Here is a 10,476-nt window from a genome sequence, read left to right on the forward strand (position 1 = left end):
AGAAGAGTGGCCCCTGCTCGCTGCAAGTGGAGAAAGCCCTCGCACAGAAACGAAGACCCAACACAGCCAAAAATAAATATAAATAAATAAATAAATTTATAAAAAAAAAAAAAGAAATCAATTACAGGGAAAAAAATGTAAAAAACACAAACACATGGAGCCAAACAATACGTTACTAAATAACCAAGAGATCACTGAAGAAATCAAAGAGGAAATCAAAAAATACCTAGAGACAAACGACAATGAAAACACGACAATCCAAAACCTATGGGATGCAGTAAAAGGAGTTCTAAGAGGGAAGTTTATAGCAATACAAGCCTACGTCAAGAAACAAGAAAAATCTCAAGTAAACAATCTAACCTTACATCTAAAGGAACCAGAGAAAGAAGAACAAACAAAACCCAAAGTTAGAAGAAGGAAAGAAATCATAAAGATCAGAGCAGAAATAAATGAAATAGAAACAAAGAAAACAATAGCAAAGATCAATAAAACTAAAAGCTGGTTCTTTGAGAAAATAAAATTGATAAACCATTAGCCAGATTCATCCAGAAAAAGAGGGAGAGAAATCAATAAAATTAGAAATGAAAAAAGGAGAAGTTACAACAGACACCGCAGAAATACAAAGCATCATAAGAGACTACTACAAGCAACTCTATGCCAATAAAATGGACAACCTGGAAGAAATGGACAAGTTTTTAGAAAGGTATAACCTTCCAAGACAGAACCAGGAAGAAATAGAAAATATGAACAGACCAATCATAAGTAATGAAATTGAAACTGTGATTAAAAATCTTCCAACAAACAAAAGTCCAGGACCAGATGGCTTCACAGGTGAATTCTATCAAACATTTAGAGAAGAGCTAACACCCATCCTTCTCAAACTCTTCCAAAAAATTGCAGAGGAAGGAACACTCCCAAACTCATTCTATGAGGCCACCATCACCCTGATACCAAAACCAGACAAAGATACTACAAAAAAAGAAAATTACAGACCAATATCACTGATGAATATAGATGCAAAAATCCTCAAAAAATACTAGCAGGGCTTCCCTGGTGGCGCAGTGGTTGAGAATCTGCCTGCCAATGCAGGGGACACGGGTTCGAGCCCTGGTCAGGGAAGATCCCACATGCCGCGGAGCAACTAGGCCCGTGGGCCACAGCTGCTTAGCCTGCGCATCTGGAGCCTGTGCTCTGCAATAAGAGAGGCCGCGATGGTGAGAGGCCCGTGTACCGCGATGAAGAGTGGACCCCGCTTGCCGCAACTGGAGAAAGCCCTTGCACAGAAATGAAGACCCAACACACCCAAAAATAAATAAACTAAAAAAAAAAAAAAAATTAAAAAAAAAATACTAGCAAACAGAATCCAACAACACATTAAAAGGATCATACACCATGATCAAGTGGGATTTATCCCAGGGATGCAAGGATTCTTCAATATATGCAAATCAATCAATGTGATACACCATATTAACAAATTGAAGAAGAAACACCATATGATCATCTCAATAGATGCAGAAATAGCTTTTGACAAAATTCAACACCCATTTATGATAAAAACTCTCCAGAAAGTGGGCATAGAGGGAACCTACCTCAACATAATAAAGGCCATATATGACAAACCCACAGCAAACATCAATCTAAATGGTGAAAAAATGAAAGCATTTCCTCTAAGATCAGGAACAAGACAAGGATGTCCACTCTTGCCACTATTATTCAACATAGTTTTGGAAGTCCTAGCCACAGCAATTAGGGAAGAGAAAGAAATAAAAGGAATACAAATTGGAAAAGAAGAAGTTAAACTGTCACTGTTTGCAGATGACATGACACTATACATAGAGAATCCTAAAGATGCCACCAGAAAACTACTAGAGCTAATCAATGAATTTCATAAAGTTGCAGGATACAAAATTAATGCACAGTAATCTCTTGCATTCCTATACACTAACAACGAAAGGTCAGAAAGAGAAATTAAGGAAACAATCCCATTAACCACTCCAACAAAAAGAATAAAATATCTAGGAATAAACCTACATAAGGAGGTAAAAGACCTGTACTTAGAAAACTATAAGAGACTGATGAAAGATATCAAAGATGACACAAACAGATGGAGAAATATACCATGTTCTTGGATTGGAAGAATCACTATTGTGAAGATGACTATACTACCCAAAGCAATCTACAGATTCAATGCAATCCCTATCAAATTACCAGTGGCATTTTTTACAGAACTAGAACAAAAAAATCTTAAAATTTGTACAGAGACACAAAAGACCCCGAATAGCTAAAGCAGTCTTGAGGGGAAAATAGCAGACCTGGAGGAATCAGACTCCTTGAATTCAGACTATACTACAAAGCTACAGTAATCAAGACAATATGGTACTGGCACAAAAACAGAAATATAGATCAATGGAACAGGATAGAAAGCCCAGAGATAAACCCACGTACCTATGGTCAACTAATCTATGACAAAAGAGGCAAGGATATACAGTGGAGAAAAGACAGCCTCTTCAATAAGTGGTGCTGGGAAAACTGGACAGCTACATGTAAAAGAATGAAATTAGAACACTCCCTAACACCATACACAAAAATAAACTCAAAATGGATGAGAGACCTAAATGTAAGACCGGACACTATTAAACTCTTAGAGGAAAACATAGGAAGAACACTCTTTGACATAAACCACAGCAAGATCTTTTTTGATCCACCTCTTAAAGTAATGGAAATAAAAACGAAAATAAACAAATGGGACCTAATGAAACTTCAAAGCTTTCACAAAGCAAAGGAAACTACAAACAAGACAAAAAGACAACCCCCAGAATGGGAGAAAATATTTGCAAACGAATCAACGGACAAAGGATTAACCTTCAAAATATATAAACAGCTCATGCAGCTCAATATTAAAAAAAAAAAAAAAACCCAATCAAGAAATGGGCTGAAGACATAAATAGACATTTCTCCAAAGAAGACATACAGATGGCCAAGAAGCACATGAAAAGCTGCTCAACATCGCTAATTATTAGAGAAATGCAAATCAAAACTACAATGAGGTATCACCTCACACCAGTTAGAATGGGCATCATCAGAAAATCTACAAACAACAAATGCTGGAGAGGGTGTGGAGAAAAGGGAACCCTCTTGCACTGTTGGTGGGAATGTAAATTGATACAGCCACTATGGAGAACAGTATGGAGGTTCCTTACAAAACTAAAAATAGAATTACCATATGATCCAGCAATCCCACTACTGGCCATATACCCAGAGAAAACCATAATTCAAAAAGACACATGCACCCCAATGTTCATTGCAGCACTGTTTACAATAGCCAGGTCATGGAAGCAACCTAAATGCCCATCGACAGACGAACAGATAAAGAAGATGTGGTACATATATACAATGGAATATTACTCAGCCATAAAAAGGAAAGGAATTGGGTCATTTGTAGAGAAGTGGATGGATCTAGAGACTGTCATACAGAGTGAAGTAAGTCAGAAAGAGAAAAACAAATATCATATATTAATGCATATATTTGGAACCTAGGAAAGTGGTACAGATGAACCGGTTTGCAGGGCAGAAATAGAGACACAGTTGCAGAGAACAAACGTATGGACACCAAGTGGGCAAAGTGGTGGCGGGTGGTGGTGGTGGTGGGATGAATTGGGAGATTGGGATTGACATATATACACTAATATGTACAAAATAGATAACTAATAAGAACATGCTGTACAAAAAGTAAAAATAATAAAATTCAAAAAAAAAAAGCAAAAAGAAAGTGTGGAGTCTTTACCACTGGACCACCAGGGAAGTCTCTCAGGAGTTTTTCTTAAAATTTGGATAAACCATTTTTCCTGTATCGGTACAGAAAGTCCCCTACATACGAAAGGGTTCCGTTCTGAAAGCACATTTGTAAGTCCAATTTGTTCGTAAGTCCAACAAAGTTAGCCTAGGTACCCAACTAACACAATCGGCTATAAAATACTGTATTGTAATAGGTTTATAATACTTTTCACACAAATAATACATAAAAAACAAACACAAAAATAAAGAAAATATTTTTTATCTTACAGTACAGTACCTTGAAAAGTACAGAAGTACAGTACAACAGCTGGCATACAGGAGCTGTTATCGAGTGAACAGGCAAGAAGAGTTACTGACTGGAGGAGGGATGGGAGTTGGGAGATGGTAGAGCTGAAGGATCGTCAGCAATAGGAGATGGAGGGCAAGCTGCAATTTCACTCACGCCTGACGTTGCTGGCACAGGTTCTGGTTCCTTGCTGGGTTCAATTCTATGTATCCTCTTGAGAAAACGATCCAGTTATGTCTGGGTAGTAGCTCTTTTTTTTCTCATCATAGATGACACGGTAGCACCGGATTGCATTCTGAATGGCTGCTGCAGCCTTCGTGTACCGTTCTACGTTCAGGTCCTGTGCCTCAAAAACTAACAGTGCCTCCTCAAATAAAGAAGATTCCCTTGCCATTTCCTGTGTCGTGAATCTCTTTGGTTCTTCAGTTACTTCTTCTTCCTCTTGTCTCTCTTCGTCCTTTCTCTGGGCCTCCAATTCCATCAGGTCTTCATTAGTACAGTATGTTCCTTCATCAATAATTTCTCGAAGCATTTCAGGAAATTCCCAGGCAGCTACCGTATCTGCAGTCACTGCCTCTCCACTTACTTTTACATTGTGAAGGTTGGCTCTAGCCTTGAACCAATGAAACCAGCCATGGCTGGCATTAGACGATGCACCCTCTGATTCTTTCCCCTGTTTCTTCTTCAAGTCTTCATAAAGTCTTTTAGCTTTCTCATTAATCAGCATTAAGTTGAGCAGGAATCAACGTTGATGCTGATCTGCATCCACACACTGAGAAGTTTCTCCATCTCCTCCATCACTTTTCCACTCTTCTTCGATATTATTGTTGACAAGGCACAGCAGACTTCACATGTTCCATGATCTTGTCCTTCTTCTTCAGAATCGTGCTGATGGTTGAACGATTCATGTTATAATGAGCAACGTCTACCATCTTTTTGCCTCACTCCACTCTCTCAATTATTTTCACTTTTGTTTCCATCGTTATATCTTGGTGCTTCTTCTCAGTACCAGCTACATCACCACTGTTTTTGGACATTCTGGGCTTGAAATAAAGATACTGTACTACTGTACTCTATACAGTACCGTACAGTAAAGTACACAAAAGCACAACCACTTGTAGAGGATGCACGCACGTGACAATATACGCCAGACACGTGAACTAACGTGATTCGACATTCGAACACACGTTCACATCTTTGAAAGTTTGCAACTTGAAGGTTTGTATGTTTGCTTTTGGCTACAGGTAACAAAAAAGCCTGACTAACAGTGGCTTAACAATTAGGACAGCTTATCTTGTCACTTATCAAGGATTCAAGAGGCAGGAAGTTTCAGGGTTGATTCAGTAGCGTATTAAACATAGCAATGCCCAGGACTCTTTCCATCATTCTGTTCTGCCACCCTCAGTAGATCGGTATCATCTTCCCTCTTGGTCACGAGATGGCTACAGCAGTTCAGAACTTATGTCTGTATCTTTACAAAACCACATCTAAAAGCAGGAGGGTAAGGAGAAGGTGGTATGGAGCGGGTTCCTTTTAATAAGTTCTTCTCCTATTGAGGAAGAAAATCCTTCCCAGAAACCCACAGCATATTTCCACTCTAGACCCAGAACCAGATCATATGCTCCCCTAAATCAACAGCTGGCAAAGAAAATAAGATCACCATGATCGCCTGACCTCATCCAGTTTTTCTACGAAGAAGCACAACTTGTCTGACCACATTGATGCCAACATTTGATTGAAACTGGGTTTTGTTAACAAGGAAAAGTGGGGATGGCAGTTGAGTAGGTACCCAAGAGTGCTTGTCACATTCTTTTAATTTGTAATTAATTTTTGAAGTGATGTATTTAAGGTGTATAAAACCAAGTAGGAAAAAACACACTTTATTGAATGAGATATGGGGCTTCTGTAACTCTGTAATAAATTTTCTGACTCCTTTATATACTCCATCACTCATTCACTCTTGATCAATCCTGGAATATTTCAGCTCAAAGAATATACCTCTTCCAGCAATAAGTAAATAAATAAAAATAAATAAATAAATTTTGATAAAGGAAATTTATTTAAATCAGGCACATATAGGAAGCTTTAGAAGTCTACCAGAATGTTATTTTAATTTATAAAAGTGCAAAAAAAGGTATTTATACACAAATATATGTATACCACATTTCATCCATCTTAAGACACATTTTTCTTTTTTTTACTTTTTAACATCTCCAAAATTGGGTTGCATCTTATAATCAATGGCATCATATAATTGCTGAAAACCAAATAGCTCCTGATAAAATATATCATTGTGCATGTGTTGTAAACTTGGTCATTGAGGGTTTTTTTTGTAATAATGGTAAAAATACATAGCATGAAATTTACCATCTTAAGTGTACAGTACAGTAGTGTTAACTCTCTGCACATTATTGCACAACAGACTCTAGAGATTTTTCCTCTTGCAAAACCAAAGCTCTATACCCATTGAACAATCGGTCCCCTTTCCACCTCTCCCAACACCTGGCAACCACCCCTCCCAACACCTGGCAACCACCATCCTACTTTCTGTTTCTAAGAGTTTGGATACTTTATTATTATTACTCTTTATTTATTATTTTTTTGGCTGCATTGGGTCTTCGTTGCTGCACGCCAGCTTTCTCTAGTTGCAGTGCACAGGCTTCTCATTGAGGCGCGTGGACTTCAGTAGTTGTGGCGCATGGGCTCAGTTGCTCCACGGCATGTGGGATCTTCCCAGACCAGGGAACGAACCTGTGTCCCCTGCATTGGCAGGCGGATTTTCAACCACTGCGCCACCAGTGAAGTCCCTTGACTACTTTAAATACCTCATGATCATTGAGTTTGTGCATTGTAGATATCTGCGTGGTGGGTTTAAATGCATTTAAAATGTCTCCAAAGAGATTCCAGTATAATGTGGAATTAAAACAAAAATCTTAGAATGTATTTAGAAAGATACAGAAACAGAGCAACAGGTATAAATGTGATATTAATAACATTAGTAATGGGTGCAAATGTGATATTAGTAAATATTTGTCAGAGGAATGACTGCATTTCTATATTTCCTTGAAAAAAAAACCAAGCATTTTACGGGATGTAGCTCCTGGAACTAATAAATTTATCTTTATATTCTGGACCTGCCCACTTCATGGGTTACTGTTTCATAGCACTAGTCTTTGGAAAGCATGTACATCAATACCTACTGCTATTTAAACTACCAAAATAGTCAATAACATATGGAAAGCTTGAGTATTCAGAATCTTAGAGTTGTGTTTCCTGGTCAGGAAAGAGGAGTGTAGTAGTATAGAACTGCATTCTGTTATGCAATTTAATCTACCAAAATAGTCAATAACATATGGAAAGCTTGAGTATTCAGAATCTTAGAGTTGTGTTTCCTGGTCAGGAAAGAGGAATGTAGTAGTATAGAATTGCATTCTGTTATTCCACGCTCTAATTTTCCTGGCAACCAGTGATAGTTCAGCAGCATTTATGTATGAGATGTTTAACAAATCATAACCAAACCACTACAACAAAAACTAAATTAAACAAAACAAAACCAAACCAAACCCATGATGTAGGTAGCAGTTTTAAAACTTTCTATATGTGCCAGATTTAAGTAAATTTCCCCAATATTTCATTCATTCATTCATTCATTCATTCAGTCTTGGAGGTGGTATATCATTTGAGATGAAACATTTCAGTATTGATCAGTATTTTTTTATCTAATGGGCTAAAAATGAGGGATGTGGACAGCTAAAGTGATTGCTAAAATGCAAATCTGATAACATCACTTCTTGCTTAAAAGTTAAAAATCATTCCCCTGGCATCAGAATAAAGTCCTAACTCTTTTTTTTTTTTTAATGAAGTGTAGTTGATTTACAATGTTGTGTTAATTCCTGCTGTACAGCTAAGTGACTCAGTTATATTTTTTATATTCTTTTTCATTATGGTTTATCCCGGGACAGTGAATATAGTTCCCTGTGCTATACAGTAGGACCTTGTTGTCCATCCATTCTATATGTAATAGTTTGCTTCTACTAACCCCAATCTCCCAGTCCATCCCTCCCCTCCCCCTGCCCCTTGGCAATCACAAGTCTGTTCTCTATGTCTGTGAGACTGTTTCTGCTTTATCGATAGGTTCATTTGTGTCATATTTTAGATTCCACATATAAGTGATATCATATGGTATTTGTCTTTCTTCTTCTGACTTACTTCACTTAGTATGATAATCTCTCATTGCATCCATGTTGCTGCAAATGGTATTATTTCGTTTAAAGTCCTAACTCTTTACCATGACATACATGGTTCTTATGATCTGACCCTACTTTTTCTCCAGCTTCATTTCTCTCTTCCCATGCCCTGTAAGTGCAACTTTGTCTCTCTGTCTCTCCCCTGAACCCCGCCCCTTCTGCCTTTCTTCCTCTGTGTCCTGCTTCTTACACTAGGGTAACTATTTATCTCCTCCACCAGGCCAACTCCTCACTTTCAGGTCTCTTTTAATTTCAAGTCCTTTAGGAAACTTCTCCTGGTAGGCCAGGTTCAAGTTGGGTGCCTCTCTCCTAATCTCATGGAACTCTAGGCTCCATTATGCCACGTACTGTGTTTTTTAGAAAGTAACTGCTTTCTTTCCAGTTTCCAAATGATTTAAAAAAGATATTGACTGATCACTTCCCTTTAAGAAGCAATAGTTTTCAATTTAAGTACAAGGCCAAACTTGTACCATGACACTTTCAGGTGACACCTCAAATTTGTGCAAATCTTCTAAGAGGTGTGTATATATACTTCCTTACAAAGGTCATTAATATATGCAATACCTGGTCAAAATATAGACATAGAAATTAAATTAACATGTTATAAATTATGCACTTTATATATACATAAAACAATTGGAATTTCAATTTGCACCAACTCAAAATATCATACTATTTACTAAGTTTCTGTTAAAATAAATGTATCATCTTCTTCAATTAGGTCTTCTGGAGGTTATCTTCTGTATTGTGAACAATAAAAACAAAAAACAAAAAACAAAAAGCATCGTTCACCAACCAGTTATACAAGGGTTAAGTCACAACCCACTGCAGTTGCCCACTGACAGTACACCTTGAGATGTATTCAGGATGAAAAAACAGGATAAGGCACTCTGTTCTTTGGCTAAACAGGCCCTTAGATAGTTAGATGTATATCTCAGGAAGAATTTAAATTACCCCAGATTCTTGCATCTTCCCATATATAGAAAAGCCCTAAAATCATTAACTTAAGATATCTGTTCACTGTGACTACTGTAGTAGTAATCTTATCTGTTCGGGGTGTCGGTGCGCATGCGTGAGCTCCAGCTGAGCGCGGCTGGGGCTCTGCGACCCCCGGCGCAAGTGCTGGTGCTTGGGGCCCGGGGAGAGCCGTCGCCATGGCAGCGCTGGCCACGCGGTGAGGGGGCCACCCTCCCGGCTGGTCGCTCCCGCAGCCTCGCTGCCTGCTGGTGGGAACCGTGAGATTCCGCCCCTGACTGGGTGCCTGCCGAGTGCCTCACCAGCCAGACGAGCACCCTGTAAAGACTGCCAGGTAATAACGAAGGTTCTTTTACTGAAAGACCCTGAGGAGGACGACTGTGGCCAGGATCCCTACATCAGGGAATTAGGATTATATGGACTCGAAGCCACTTTGATCCCTGTTTTATCATTTGAGTTTTTGTCTCTTCCCAGTTTTTCGGAGAAGCTGTCTCACCCTGAAGGTTACGGGGGCCTCATTTTTACCAGTCCCAGAGCAGTGGAAGCAGTGGAGCTGTGTTTGGAGAAAGACAATAAAACCAAAGTCTGGAGAAAGTCTCTGAAAGAAAAATGGAATGCTAAGTCAGTGTATGTGGTGGGAAATGCTACTGCTTCTCTAGTGAATAAAATTGGCCTGCATACAGAAGGAGAAAACTGTGGAAATGCAGAAAAGCTTGCAGAGTGCATTTGTTCTAGGGAGTCATCAGCACTGCCTCTTCTGTTTCCCTGTGGAACCCTCAAAAGAGAAATCCTGCTGAAAATGCTCAAGGACAGAGGGATTCCCGTGGAGAGCTTAACCGTCTACCAGACGATCCCACACCCAGGAATCCAGGGGAACCTCAATAGCTACTATTCCCAGCAGGGCATTCCAGCCAGCATCACTTTTTTCATTCCCTCTGGCCTGACACACAGTCTCAAGCATATTCAAGGTTATCTGGTGACAACATTGACCAGATTAAGGTGCAGCTCACAGCACCCCTGGGGGGGTCAGGACTGTCTCAGTTGTATAGACACTGCCGGCCCCTCCCTCCACCCTGACTGGCACGCTCACTCCGGTCGGTGCCCAGGGACGGAGCACGGGCATCAGCACTGGGCTGTCCGGGGCACTGCTCGGGGACACTGTCTGCAGCCTGG

The 10,476-nt window shown here is 39.3% G+C and overlaps 1 pseudogene across 1 annotated transcript; it reads left to right on the forward strand.

Moving 5' to 3' along the window:
* Positions 1-8,799: 8,799 nt before the first annotated feature.
* Positions 8,800-10,476, forward strand: LOC309609671 (uroporphyrinogen-III synthase pseudogene; annotated as a pseudogene). The gene is made up of 2 exons: positions 8,800-8,812; positions 9,417-10,476. The product of its transcript is annotated as a uroporphyrinogen-III synthase pseudogene (transcript).

Source organism: Balaenoptera borealis (genome assembly GCF_965194805.1).
Source record: "Balaenoptera borealis genome assembly, chromosome: 13".
In the NCBI taxonomy this organism is placed as follows: Eukaryota; Metazoa; Chordata; class Mammalia; order Artiodactyla; family Balaenopteridae; genus Balaenoptera; species Balaenoptera borealis.